The sequence below is a fragment of the Podarcis gaigeae genome, assembly GCF_964106915.1.
Source record: "Podarcis gaigeae genome assembly, chromosome: 2".
In the NCBI taxonomy this organism is placed as follows: Eukaryota; Metazoa; Chordata; class Lepidosauria; order Squamata; family Lacertidae; genus Podarcis; species Podarcis gaigeae.
In genome coordinates this window covers 15,196,989-15,211,224 of record NC_139679.1, presented here as the reverse complement: position 1 = coordinate 15,211,224, position 14,236 = coordinate 15,196,989, and the positions used below count along the sequence as shown (strand labels likewise).

The 14,236-nt window shown below is 47.6% G+C and overlaps 1 protein-coding gene across 3 annotated transcripts in view; it reads left to right on the top strand.

Annotated features, from left to right (window-relative positions):
• The first annotated feature begins 5,853 nt into the window (after window positions 1-5,853).
• CALCOCO1 (calcium binding and coiled-coil domain 1) overlaps window positions 5,854-14,236 on the top strand; it is a 35,873-nt gene continuing 27,490 nt past the window's right edge. The window contains exon 1 of one of the 3 annotated variants that reach the window (XM_083728875.1): window positions 5,854-5,959. The gene's annotated coding sequence lies outside the window, so the exon portion shown is untranslated. Of the gene's footprint in view, window positions 6,173-14,236 lie in introns of all 3 variants that reach the window. The other 2 variants (XM_083728874.1, XM_083728876.1) reach the window with 2 other exon arrangements.

The window sequence follows — 14,236 nt, the reverse complement described above, 5'->3', positions numbered from 1 at the left end:
CCAACACCAATCAACCACACCAGACCCAAACCCAGACCCTCTCCACAGATGAATTACTGACACCATCCAGTAGCCAGTCCATGGTGGCACCTCCGGATGCTGCACCCCCCTGCAATCCCTACACAGATCTGGCTGACACAAGCCACAAAACCACAGCTCGCCCCTATACACGAAGCCAAGCCAAAGCACAACTAAGTGCAATACAGCCATCTTCTCAGGAAAACTCTTCACAAAGTTCAAGAGGTCAAGACACAAAGACTTTAGCAACTAATCCACACCTAATGACCCACCTAAGTGGTACTCAGGATATCACTCAAGAAATCACTCAAGGTATCTCTCAAGTAATTAAGGAACAAAAGAAGAAAAGGCACACTAGCCTGGGAACTTCCTCTCTGCCCAGAACATTGGAGGCTAGACACCACACCCCCTCTACAGTATTTATAGGAACTCAAACATTGAGATCCCGCTCTGTTCCAGTAACAAGAAGCCGAAAGCACCAGCCTGAAGATGACGAGTGAGACCTCGTCGAAACGTCGCCTAGACACCCCAACTTTTACACGGGAAGACACCCGAGGACACCAAAACCTGCATAGATAGATAGATAGATAGATAGATAGATAGATAGATAGATAGATAGATAGATAGAGATAGATAGATGATAGATAGATAGATAGATAGATAGATAGATAGATAGATAGATGAGAGAGAGAGAGAGAGAGAGAGAGAGAGATGATAGATAGATAGATAGATAGATAGATAGATAGATAGATAGATAGATAGATATAGACAGACAGATAGATGATAGATAGATGCTGGATGAATACTGCACTGCCAAATCTTCTTCTGATGAGCATTTTCACTTTAAGCCCAGTGACTGGCAGGCTAGAGGAGGACAGGAGCAGCCTGGCGAGACGAGGCGAGCTGGCACTCAGTGCGGGGCTGGCCACAGAATGCTGAGCCAACAACCCCTTCTGTTCACTTTAGTGCCAGGCCTGGCATCAGAGGCACTAATGAGAGGCAGATGAGCCAGCCGGATCGAAGACTTAATTAGGTCCCTATCAAGCCGTGGTCTCTGTTTTTTAGCACTGCCCCGCGTCGTCATCCTCCAAACGGCAGCCCCATCTACAGCATGCTGGGGCGCAGGAAAACATTTTTTATGTCCAAGTTACGACGCCCTCAGCCTACCCACCAGCGCATAGACGCACACACTCATGCACTCTCAGCACACATCCATGCGCTCCATGCTAGCCTGAAAGCTGCTGACATGGGGCTCTGCGGGATCTTAAAGCACTCTCTCAAGATACTCCAACTCCTGCTTAAAACCCAACAAGACTCTTGTTGCTTTTTACGGCATGAGGCCCCAAGCAGCTATAACAAGCAAAGGCTTATAGCGGCAGATATTTCTTGCTGTATCTTCGCTTCCGCTGAGCGAAACCTGTGCAGTGCACCGTCAGAATTAACTCTGGCCAAAGCACATAAGCAGGGGGTGTGTCCTCTGGGGATCAGGCTTATGGGTCCAAAATGGTAGGCCTCTCTGCCAGCGCCCACAAGGGTAGCAGCAGTGTTTGACAACTCCCATTGTTCTGGGCGCATATTGCAACAGGGAATTTCATTAGCGCCAGTAGTTTCTGAGCTCTGGGCGCAGTGCCACGCCTGAGATTTCAGATTAAAACTGCAGTGTGGAAGGAAAGGGGGGCTTTTTTCTGCCTCTCCACTTCCAGCCACTCTCTGAAGAATGGAGAAGAGACCATCTTAAAAATATTAAGGGGCTGGGCAGGGGAAGCATGGCTTTAGGTTTTGTTGTTGTTTTGTTGTTTTTTGAAGTCTTCAGATGAAGACTAAACCATGTGAAAAAGGAACATAACACTTTTAGCTGTAGTTCATTCATTTTCAGCTTTGTATTCTTGTACAGTGGGCGCTCGGGTTGCGATTGTGATCCATGCGGGATGCATGTTCGCAACCCGCATTTGCAACCCGTGTCTGCATGTCTGCGGGTTGCGATTTGGTGCTTCTGTGCATGTGCAAAGCGCGATTTAGCGCTTCTGCGCATGCACGACTGCCGAAACCTGGAAGTAACCCATTCTGGTACTTCCGGGTTTTGGCAGTCCGCAACGCGAAAAAATGCAACCTGAAGTGGACGCAACATGAGGTATGACTGTACTAAAAAAGTGTGCCTAGACATTCCATTGTTGTACCCATAACCTAGGTTTAAGGTGCCATTTAGCTCCTAGCTTTCATTTCTCAGTTTCTAACACTGGGTAGCAGCTCCTGCGCGATCATCTAGTCTGGATGCTTCTTCCAATTGGTTCTGAAACAACAGGAGTGCTGTTTTTGTGCTGCCATTTCCGTTTAAAGCTGCAGGATGCTTCATCAGCCCATCTGCCTGACAGGAATCAGCAGGGTACTCATATGCCCCAGCATGGGCATAGCTGAGATTTATGTTAGAGGGACAGGACGACACCCACCCGTTATCATCCTCTGTCTGGCTCTGTCCAGCAGATTCAGAATGAAATGTCTCAACAACAGTTGCTTTAGATTACTTTCTTTTGACCCCAAGCACTCAGAAAAATCTGTCAAAGTCTTTCTACAATTCCTACTTTTAGTTAAGTGTTTTTATTTGTTTACTTGACGGGGGGCGGCTCCCACCCCCCTACCCGGCTACATCCATGTAGCCCAGTGAGATTCAGGACAGAGTGCAGGGCACACCGGTGTGTATTGAATTCTAACAACAAACGAAGACCCAAATTCTGCATCAAGGTTCGCCTAAGCAGCAACATCCAAACACATTCTGCAATCTGCATAAATTCAGCCAATTAAACAGATTTGTGTTCATTCCCTTTATTTTGTATGATTCTGCCATTGTTTGGCACATTATTCTGTTTTGGAGAGACGTAAGGGATGTGGGTGGCGCTGTGGTCTAAACCACAGAGCCTAGGGCTTACCGATCAGAAGGTCGGCAGTTCGAATCCCCACGACGGGGTGAGCTCCCGTTGCTCGGTCCCTGCTCCTGCCAACCTAGCAGTTCGAAAGCCCGTGCAAGTAGATAAATAGGTACCACTCCTGCACGAAGATAAACAGCATTTCCGTGCGCTGCTCTGGTTTGCCATGCTGGCCACATGACTCGGAAGCTGTACGCTGGCTCCCTCAGCCAATAAAGCGAGATGAGTGCCGCAACCCCAGAGTCGGCCACGACTGAACCTAATGGTCAGAGGTCCCTTTACCTTTACCTTTAAGGGAGCCTCTGATGGATGGAAATCGTATATAAGCAGCTACTTCTTGAGCTTTTAAGATTTCACCAGACATTACACACATGGACACATGCATACTTTTAAGTATATATTTGCAGCCGTAAGGACTAGAAATTTGTTTTGTTTTTGTTTTTAAGCAATGAAACCTGAGATCCCTGCAGTCAGTTAGTCTCATGGTTTATGGTATTTCTGCATTTCCACAAAATCACAGCATGAATAACCTGGCGCAGGAGTGTTAGCAGGGAGGAAAACAAGCAGCTAGGAGGACTGAAAAACCTGTCACCTTAAGTGCAGGCAGAGTCATCTCTCTATCCCTTTGCACTCTCTAAATTTGTGTGCGTGATGCCGGCCACAGCATGAGACAAACAGGCTGGAGATGCCTCACGGAAAAGTCCTTGCAGAGCCACTTCTTTCAAGGATGTAGCTGACAAGGCCTCCCTCTCGCCCCCACCTAGCAGTGCCGCCAATGTTTGGATTGGCTCTGCTTTCCTGCTTTAGTCAGCAGCCTATCTCACTGACATTTTCCAGATGACATTTTTCCTGGCATGGAGACGGAGGAAGCTTAATGTTCTCCCTATCTTTTGTCAGGCTTCTATTAGGCAAAGGAGCATGGATGACCTCGCTTCCTCCTCCTCCTCTCACTGTTGCTGGATTGGTAGCAATGGTAGTAGCTCCCCTTCACAATAGCCAGAGAAAAGAGGGAGGAGAAGGAAATGAACCCATCCAGTAGGGTTTGGCTGATAGAATGAGTATCAAACACTGATGATAAGGATGGGAGAGACATCCTATCTGGCTCACATTTAAAGGTTAATCTACCTATTTGGCACTTTCTGAAACACAACGTGAACGGAAGTGCAGGTATCTTTCAAAATTCACACTTTTTTGAATTTTGCAATGCACTGCAAGTAACGTGCACCAAAATATACCAAGGTGACATCTGCCTACAATATGTATTGGTGGAAATAACTTTAAAATCATGTGTTATATTAGGGGAAATATAAATCTTGGGGGAAATCCGCTTTGCAAAAAGTGTGTACATTGGGGGGGAAATGTATACAAACATGTACGTATTAGGAGAAACGCACATTAAATCACTGAACAATTTTCATGAGGACTTTTCGAAACAGAATTTGCAAACTGATGTGGAAATGAGGACAACTGAATTGAAGATTAGAAAACTGAGAAAATGTGAGAAACTGTAAAGGGCAGATTCACCTGTCCCTAATCATAGATACTCTCCCTTAATTCTTATCATGTTAATAATAATAGCAAAAACACCAATAATATAAATCCTGCAAACCTGAAGTCTTTCCAACCCTCTTTTTGTGTGCATGTGTGCATGCTGTTGTGTTCTAGTCAACATCCATGTTGTAGGAGTACAAAACCCTGCTTTCACCTTGAAATCCTTATCCCCTAGCTTCTGTCTAATTCTGGTGACTTTCCCTGTCACTGAAGTTGTGTAAAGACCTGGTCTTGCCAAATCAAAGCAGTACCATGCAAGAGCTCAACTCCTCCGCAAGTAAACTGAGCTTTGCAAAAACCCAAGTTGCCACATTCAGCAATAGGTCCTGGGACATCCTGAGCCCTTTAGCAAGTTAATTTAGATAAATGTGGGCAAATTGCAGGACTTCCCAGGGCTGGGGGCACAAAGTTGCAATGCTTGGAGCATAGATCAGAAATGTCTAGGGTACCAACCCCTGCCGTTCCTAAAACTACACCAGGCCAGGAGGAGAAAGAACTTGAAAGCCAGGAATTCCAAGGAACAGGGAACAGGAAAACCAGAGACCTGAAAATGGAGAAGGGAACAGAAAGCAGAAAGGGGAGGTGAAACCTGTCTGAGGCTTTGGAGGCAGGCAACAGCTTTTGCATGAAACACCGAGAGCTTTGCATTGCATACCGCCCATCTTTTCCTATCAATTACACTAGAACAGGTGCAGTGTTTGGCTCTGGCGATGACTCATCACACATGGCACCGACTTCCTGTGCACGATTTCGCTCTCTGCGGGTTTTGCGCGGTATATGAGAATGCCTCTCTAGAGAGTTTCGCACACCTGCGGGTGCACGTGCATTTGTTTCTTCTTATTTGTGGAGGCGGCTGCAAACCAGCTACTCCCTTTTATGTCTGACTGCTTGGATAAACTCTCCATGTGCATGTCGGGGGGTGTATGTGTGCGTGTGCATGGAGCTGCACATTTTTGCACGCGTTCCTCCGCTTATTCCTTCCTATTTGTCTGTGCTCCATCGTTGTGCTTCCACGTCTCTTTTCCATCCGTGCAATTTGCCCCCCGCGAACCCGCGTGTAAACTGCTTGCAATGTTCTTAAAGCGCCCAGGGCAGAAGCTGGGCCCTTTACTCCACAAAACCTTCTCAGCATCCCTCTCTTGGGCAACTTGAGCCCCCTTCTGCATTATCTCCTTCCAGCAAACTGCGCCCGTGTTTCCCCCCCCCCCCCAGCCGATGCTGCTCCCTGGAACTTGGAGTCCCCGGGGCCCCATCCTCCCCTTCTTTCTCCGAGCCTTGGGACTACGAAGCCCACAATCCTTAGCGGCCTCCCCTGCCTCGCGCGGCTCTTTGGGAGATGCAGTCTCTGCGCTGCGCTCCTGCCCATTTACGAGCAGGCGGAGAGGACTACAATTCCCAGCAGCACTGCGAGCCTGGCCTGCCTCCGCCTCCCCAGCTGGCTTGAAGGCTGTTATTGTTGTTGCTAAAAGGTTAGTGGAACAGCTGGTTGCTCTCTGGGTAAGAGACGTCTTCGGGATTGGGGAGGGGGACGTGGCTACTTTCTCTCCTCCTCGCCTTTCTTGGCTGCTCAGAAAGCGGATGGCTCAAACGGACTCGGGGTGCAGTGGGGCGCAATCCTCTATTCCAGGAGCTTTTTAATCCCCCCCACATACTTCCTGCGAATGCTGTGAGCAAAACAATATGTAAGCAAAGAGGGGGAGTGACTTGCCTCCCCCGCAGTCAAAGGAGTCGTTTGCATTGATTTCCACTCCTTCGTCGCTGAAATGAATCTGGGGAGGGCTGGGGAGGGCAAGAAATGCTGCAACGGGCCTTTAATCCTGAGCTTGAGGCACAAAGGGTTGAGGTGGTTATGGGGGAAAAAGACCAAGGGAATCTCTGAACCCCTGTACCAAATGCTAAGGTCTTTCCTGGCTACTTTTACTTTCCTTCCTTCCATCCTTCCTTCCTTCCTTCCTTCCTTCCTTTCTTTCTTTCTTTCTTTCTTTCTTTCTGCCACCCCCCTCTTTGCACACACAAGCCTCCAGAATCTGTCAGTTTGGAGACAGCCCAAGCCCTCCTGCCTCCATCCTTAATAGGCCTGGGATATTCTATGCCTGCCATGTCTCCCTCCTCTCTGTTCTTCTTATTACTCTCTCTCTGTCTTGGATATTATTCCTGTCCTGGGGCCTCCCAGAAAATGTCTTAACTGCGAATGAGATGCGAGGTCTGCTGCGCGAGAGGCTTGTGTTTATTTGAAGACAGCCTGGGACTTCTGGTTTCTTGAAAACAAAGTTTCCCTTTGTTTGGCTTCCAGCCGCAGGACTCCCAGCCCTGACGCCTGCTAGGAGGACGCTTTTACAGGAGAGTCATAATAGCCTTTCCCAAAACAAGGTGGGGATTGAGGACTCCAAATGGCAAGCCATTTCACCATCCCCTTGTAAAGGAGGAGGATGGGCTTCTCTTGCGTAAGCCTTGCAGCAGGCCAGCCAGGTCCTCAAGGCTTCTCCTTGAGCCTTCCCACGCTTCTGCCTGTTAGATGGAGAGATCTGATTGCTGGTTTGTTTTGCTGTACCCTGCACAGACATGTCTGGGCTCTCTGCTGGGCTCTGATTGGTGTTCCTCTTGCAGAAGCACCACCCAGATGCTCCGGGAGAAGGGAATTTGGCCAAAAGTGCTGGGAGCTGCCAGGCGTTCGTTACCCATGTGGTTTGGCCGGGACTCTGCCTGGGTCATGGGGCATATTGGGATAAGCTTGTTGCCTTGACTTGTTGTGCAGATCCAAAAGCATCTCGTGTGACAAGGGTTCATCACAGGCTTCCCCTACTAAGAAAGGTTGGAAGGCCTATTTAGAATCGATCTGAGAAAAAGTGGACTGGTGAGGTTGATCAAATTATGTATGGTGTGTGGCAAGTATACAGGGGAAATGTGTCCCCCCCCCCCCATTCTCTCTCTCTCTCTCTAATGTACAAAGGGATGCGGGTGGCGCTGTGGGTTAAACCACAGAGCCTAGGACTTGCCGATCAGAAGGTCGGCAGTTCGAATCCCCGCGACGGGGTGAGCTCCCGTTGCTCGGTCCCTGCTCCTGCCAACCTAGCAGTTCGAAAGCACGTCAAAGTGCAAGTAGATAAATAGGTACAGATCCGGCGGGAAGGTAAACGGTGTTTCCGTGTGCTGCTCTGGTTTGCCAGAAGTGGCTTAGTCATGCCGGCCACATGACCCCGAAGCTGTACGCCGGCTCCCTCGGCCAGTAAAGCGAGATTAGCGCCACAACCCCAGAGTCTGCCATGACTGGACCTAATGGTCAGGGGTCCCTTTACCTTTACCTTTACTCTACTGTACACACTACCTGGGGTCATCCAAGGAAGCTGAGAGGTGGGAAATCCAAACAAACAAAGGATGTACTTCTTTGCATATTAATGGAGGATAACACTGGCAGTCTGGTCCCGGTCATAGGGCTATTTCTCGCTTGCTCTGCTGTATGGATTTCCCATATGCCCCTGTGAGAAACAAGATGAGGAACTAGATAAGCCTTTGGTCTTTTCCAGCAGGGCTGCTCTTATGTTTCTGTACACTAAACGATATGTTTGTATGTGTTAAAGTACCGTATTTTTTGCTCTATAATACACACCAGACCACAAGACGCAGCTAGTTTTTGGAGGAGGAAAACAAGAAAAAAAATATTCTGAATCTCAGAAGCCAGAACAGCAAGAGGGATCGCTGCGCAGTGAAAGCAGCAATCCCTCTTGCTGTTCTGGCTTCTGGGGTAGCTGCGCAGCCTGCATTCGCTCCGTAAGACGTGCACACATTTCCTCTTACTTTTTAGGAGGGGAAAAGTGAGTCTTATAGAGCAAAAAATACGGTAATTGTGATGGGTCCGTTTCATGCGCTTGCAAGCACCCAGCCAAGAGATCGGCGCTGTGCACTCCCATCCCTGTGCAACACGCCTGCTACTCCAGCAGCAACATAGAACTCGGTTATTTGATCCTTAAGCTATGCTAATAAGAATCTAAGAATTGCCTTGCCCTTGCTGGGTGACAGCAACTTTCATATCACTCCGCATTCCCTCTTCCATCCCATTGTGCTAGTACTAACCCTTGCCCTAGCACAACCATTCAGTTGAATATCACCCCTATTTGTGCAAGGTTTGGGGTGACAAAACCTTCCTCTTTCTAAAAAAGCTATTGTGCATGAAGACTAGAAACTTTTCATTAAAAAAAAAATACTCGGTGCTGCAGCATGGCAAAGTGTCACATGAGACCTCTTCATTCCTGGTCTGGGCAGGCTCCAAGATTTGCGGGTGAGGGAGCGGAGAAGTATCAGATATGGTTATATCATTAGGAAACAAATCGGTTCCTTGCATTGTCTCAAGGCCCAAGTTAATAATAATTGCTGTATATGGTAAAAGCCAAGAGTGCTGGTATCTGGACTACATTCCACCGTAGATGACTGATGCCTTACCTTGATGACAAAGAATCCTTTTCATTCTGCCTTCAAATTTACGATGCTATGAGCCTGGGTCTCAGTTTAGCTGGTTTGCGGCTGGTCTTTATTGTTACGTTTTGTTTTTATAAATGTATAAGCTTGAGGTCCCCGGTAAAACGTATTTTTCCTAGTGCAGCAAATTTAAGTCAAAATAAATAAACAAGACCAGTAAAGTCACAAAACCAGCAGGCCATAGCCAGATGACAAAACCCTAGAAAAGCCATCCCATTAAAGAAAAAAGAAAAAGTTGGAATGTCTGGGCAGATAAACAAATGTCTCTTGCCCTAGTACCATCATAAGTTTGGGTACCAGACAAGCTTTTCTGGGGAAAAGGTCCCAAATATGCAACACCACAGCCAATAAAGACCTTTATCTTGTTATCTCCCACCTGCCTTTTGATGTTCATATGTTGACCCCTGAGGATGCATATAAGGGGACTCGTATAATGGCCTCTACCATGCGCTCGAAAGCACATCAAAGTGCAAGTAGATAAATAGGTACTGCTCCGGCGGGAAGGTAAATGGCGTTTCTGTGCGGAAGTGGACGCCGGCTCCCTCGGCCAATAAAGCAAGGTGATTGCCGCAACCCCAGAGTTGGTCACGACTGGACCAAATGGTCAGGGGTCCCTTTACCTTTTTTAACCATGCGCTCAGTGAGTTCCAGCAGCTCAGTTTGTCAGTGGGCTCTGCTCCCTTGTAGGCAGAGGCCAATAGTTAACACCTGGGAAGACCACGAATGAGGGCAGGAAATGCCAGCGAAATAATCTGGGCACCCTAGGGACACCGTGTTATTTCTGTTGCTGAAACCGGACGTGAATGTTGTTTTTATTCTGAGAATCTTCTGTGAGCCTCTTTGAGAGCCTCTCAGCTCTATGATGCGGGAAATATTAGTGTTCTAAAATAAATACATATAGAACAGGCTCATATTGTAGGAGCAGTCCTTTATATATGGTGTGCTCTGGGCAAAACTAAAGAGAGTGCTGTCTGCCAGCGGCCCACAAAAGAAAGAAACCTCCAGTTCCTCGATTCTTTAGGTTTAGTCTGTGGTTTTCAAACACTCTGCAGGGAATTTTTCCTCTGTTGACTTCTGCGCTAAGGAAATCCTATACTGTACATTTCCCACAGAACCAATTAGCATTGCAATGCATTCTGGGATGCATGCCAGTTGCCCAGTAAATTTATATGCACTGCTAACTGGGCCTGTTGGGTCTAGCTGTCGCCCCACACCAAGAGTGGCTGTGTGTGACAGGGGGACAACAAATAGTAGTGGGTAAACTGTCTTTCAAGGAAATTTGTTCACCTCTGTTGGTGTTTTGGGTGAGGAGCCCACAGTGAGCTTTTAAGGAATTTCTCCTCACAACACAATTTGAAGACCACTGGGTCCAATGAAATCAATGAGTGTTCGATTTCTTACTCATCTCTAAGCCAAGTCTGTACGAGTTTCTAGTCTCTTGGTTTCCCCAGCTATATGCTATGGCACTGCTACCTGGGGCTGGAAATAAAACTTCATGGAGAACACCAGCAAATCGTTCTCACCCGCCTTGGTCACTGGTCTTTCAGTTCCAGTTATGGGCAGCACTGGCAAAACCTGAACTCTTAATTTCTTTACTGCCAAAAGCCTTTTCAGCCGTGCCCCACCCACTCCTGACTTGACAATGGAAGTGCAGCAAATCTATGTGAAGCAGTGGAGACCTATCTTCCTATTACATAATATTATATAGCATTTTTGTAAGATGAAATGGAGCAAAACAAGCAGGCCAGCAGCTCCAGTGAGCAGAGGAAACGAATGGGCAGGTGGGTGGCCCAGGCTGGCTTTCTCATGATCCCTTGGTTGTTGCCACCTCCACCCGCATTAATAATAATAATAATAATAATAATAATAATAATAATAATAAAGCCCCGTCCATCTGACTGGGTGGCCCCAGCCACTTTGGGCAGCTTCCAACATACAGTACAGTGGTATCTCAGGTTAAGAACTTAATTCATTCTGGAGGTCTGTTCTGAACCTGAAACTGTTCTTAACTTGAGGTACCACTTTAGCTAATGGGGTCTGCCGCTGTGTCACCAGAGCATGATTTCTGTTCTCATCCTGAAGTAAAGTGCTTAACCCGAGGTAATATTTCTATAACCTGAAGCATCTGTAACCCAAGGTACCACTGTACAGTCATACCTCGGGTTACAGATGATTCAGGTTGCCTTTTTTCGGGTTACAAAAGCGCCGAAACCCAGAGGTACCTGAACAGGTTACTTCTGGGTTTCGGCAGTCGCGCATGCGCAGAAGCGCTAAATCGCAACCCACGTATGCGCAGACGCGCGCTGCTGGTTGCGAACACTGCGGGTTGCGAATGTGCCTCCCCCACAGATTACGTTCGCAACCCGAGTGTCCACTGTATATGAAAACACAACAAAACATTACACGTTAATAAGCTTCCCTATACAGTGGTACCTCAGGTTACATACGCTTCAGGTTACAGACTCCGCTAACCCAGAAATATTACCTCGGGTTAAGAACTTTGCTTCAGGATGAGAACAGAAATCGTGCAGCGGTGGCACAGCGGCAGCAGGAGGGCCCATTAGCTAAAGTGGTGCTTCAGGTTAAGAACAGTGTCAGGTTAAGAACGGACCTCCAGAACGAATTAAGTTCTTAACCCAAGGTACCACTGTACAGGGCTGCCTTCAGATGTCTTATAAAGGTTATAGTTACTCATCTCCTTGACATCTGATGGGATGTCAAGTACAGAAGCATTCTGTACTTGCTTGCATGTATGCACAGCAGGGTGAGGGAAGTCAGGGGTCCGAGAAAGCAGGCAGCCCAGCTGAGCAAGCAGGCTAACAGGTGGTGGGGGGTGATCTAGAGCGAGCAGGCAGGCATCATTGTCACCAAGGAGGGGGAAGTGTTTTCCCCCTTTGTCTGCCACCACAACCATCAGAAGGAAATGCACCCTTCCATCTGTCGGGATCAGCACAGGGCGAAGGGGAGAAAGACTTTCTCTTCGTTCCCTTCTCCATGAGTGGTGTCAGCAGTGGGATCCTGGGATTGGGCAAGCTGTGAGGGGATGGGGGATTTGGAAGAGGGTAGGGGATAGGCGGGGTTGGTGAGCAACACATACAGGGGCGTTAGCCCCTCATAAGAACACAATACAAACCCTGCTAGATCAGGCTAATGGCCTATCTATTCCAGCAGCCCGTCCTCACAATGGCCAGTCTGTGGGCAGCCTACACGCTGGACCTCAGCACAACAGCACTTCTGCATTTCTCGGCAATTGGTATTCAGAAGTTTATTTCCTCTGACAGCGAAGGGAACTATCGTGGAAGATCCTGCTTCAAATCTCTGCCCATTCAGTAATGAAACTTGCTGCGTTGCTCGGAGGCAATGTCTCCCTCAGCCTATCATATTGGTTGTGTGAATCAAAGATTTGGATGCAGCCATGTGCCCTTTCCACTGAAGGTGCCAGAGAAATTGTTACGCTTAATTATAATAATGCCAAACGAACACCGATAAAGGTTGCCAACCTGTCTGGGTGTGGCTGTTCACTCCCTCCCACAACTCTGCATTGCACAGTTGTTGTCATTAGTTTTCAGGAAAGGAGCATGACCTGGTTGTGTCATTTCCTGTAACCAACATTGGCCTAACTCTGTGATTTTACAGAGGATGGAATCCAATCTCATGCTAAGTCTCTTGTTCTGCTGGTGCGAGAATTTCTCCGTGCCCGACAGGGCATTAACCCCTCTCTCCTCTCCCCCAGTCTAAATCTGCTGTAGGGCTTACCTCAACCCTCTAAAGCAAATTTGGGGAGGGTGTGACGTGCACGATTGGAGGGGGGGGTTGGCATTTGTGCTGCACAAGCAAAAATCCTTGCATTGGCAAGGCGCAGTTGGTGAATAATCCTGAATCTCATGCAAAAAGTGGATTTCATGTTCGTTTTCTAAATCCCTCACTCGCAGAATATCAACACGTTATCGCCTCTCTCTTTCTCCCGCCAAATTCCCCACTGCCACCACCCCTTGAAACCTCATAGCTGCATATTCCTGCACGGATCCTAAGAGTCCCTTCCAACTCTATGATTCTTCTGCCATGTCCTTAACTTAACCCGTTAGTCCCACTGAAACAACACCTTATACGCAATAGCGCTGAATCACATTCATTAAGTCTTTATCCTTGCCTCTCCTCTCCCTCTGTTGACTTTCCTCATTGTCTCAGTGCAGACTGTAAGCTCCTTGGAGCAGAGACTTGCCACACACACACACACACACACTGCAATGCAGTGGTATAAATCAGTCGTGACACTTCATAATGAATAGGTCCTCGTAGTTGTGGAAATACAATCTGCAAAAGATCGAGGGGGTGATATTTCTGTGTCCTGCGTGGCTATGACCTTTCCTCGTGATCTCTATCAACGCTGCTCTGCAAATGCATCCCCCACTGCCCATTGCATCCTTACATTTCCCCTTCCTGCCTGAAGGCAACATTTTGCCGAAAGTTTCCTAGTTGTGCAGAACAAAAACACAAAACCCAGTTATTGGATTGGGAATGAAATGCGTCAAGGGTGGGGGATCTCAGGCCTGGGCCCAGAATGTGGCCCTCCAGGGTTCGCTTTCTGGCCCTTAAAACTCTCACCAGGCCATGCTTCACAAACTTCCTTGAGTGCTTTGACTGCCGGAATGAGTTCTCACTTGCCTAGGTGGGAGGTTAGAGAGAGATGTGCAGAATCTAGCCTACTTTACAAAGGTGACATTTGTGTTTGTTCCTCACCTGCTTTTGCATACTCTCCAATATTTATCTGATGAAAGTAGGGATATCCTATTCCATCGTTATCATCATTTTACTATTTATACCCCACCCCCATCTGACTGGGTTGCCCCGGCCACTCTGGGCAGCTTCCAAAATATATACAGACATAATAAAACATTAAGCATTTTTTAAAAAAACTTCCCTATACAGGGCTGCCTTCAGATGTCTTCTAAAGGTTGTATAATTTCTTATCTTCTTGGATCAGGGGTCACATAACTCCAGACCCTCCAACATTTCTCTGATGGAAATAGGGACATCCTTAGGAAAAGCGGGACATTCCGGGATCGAATTGGAAACCAGGACGGCTTCTGTAAATCTGGGACTGTCCCTGGAAAATAGGGACACGGGTCTTTTTTGCCTCCCATCAGTGGCATTTGGCCCTTGAAAGATTGCCCAGAATGTGGCCCTCAGACAGGAAATGGTTCCCCACCACTGAAGTACATGGGATTAAGTACACATGCATAATAAGCAGATAATTGCACTGCAGTCTTATT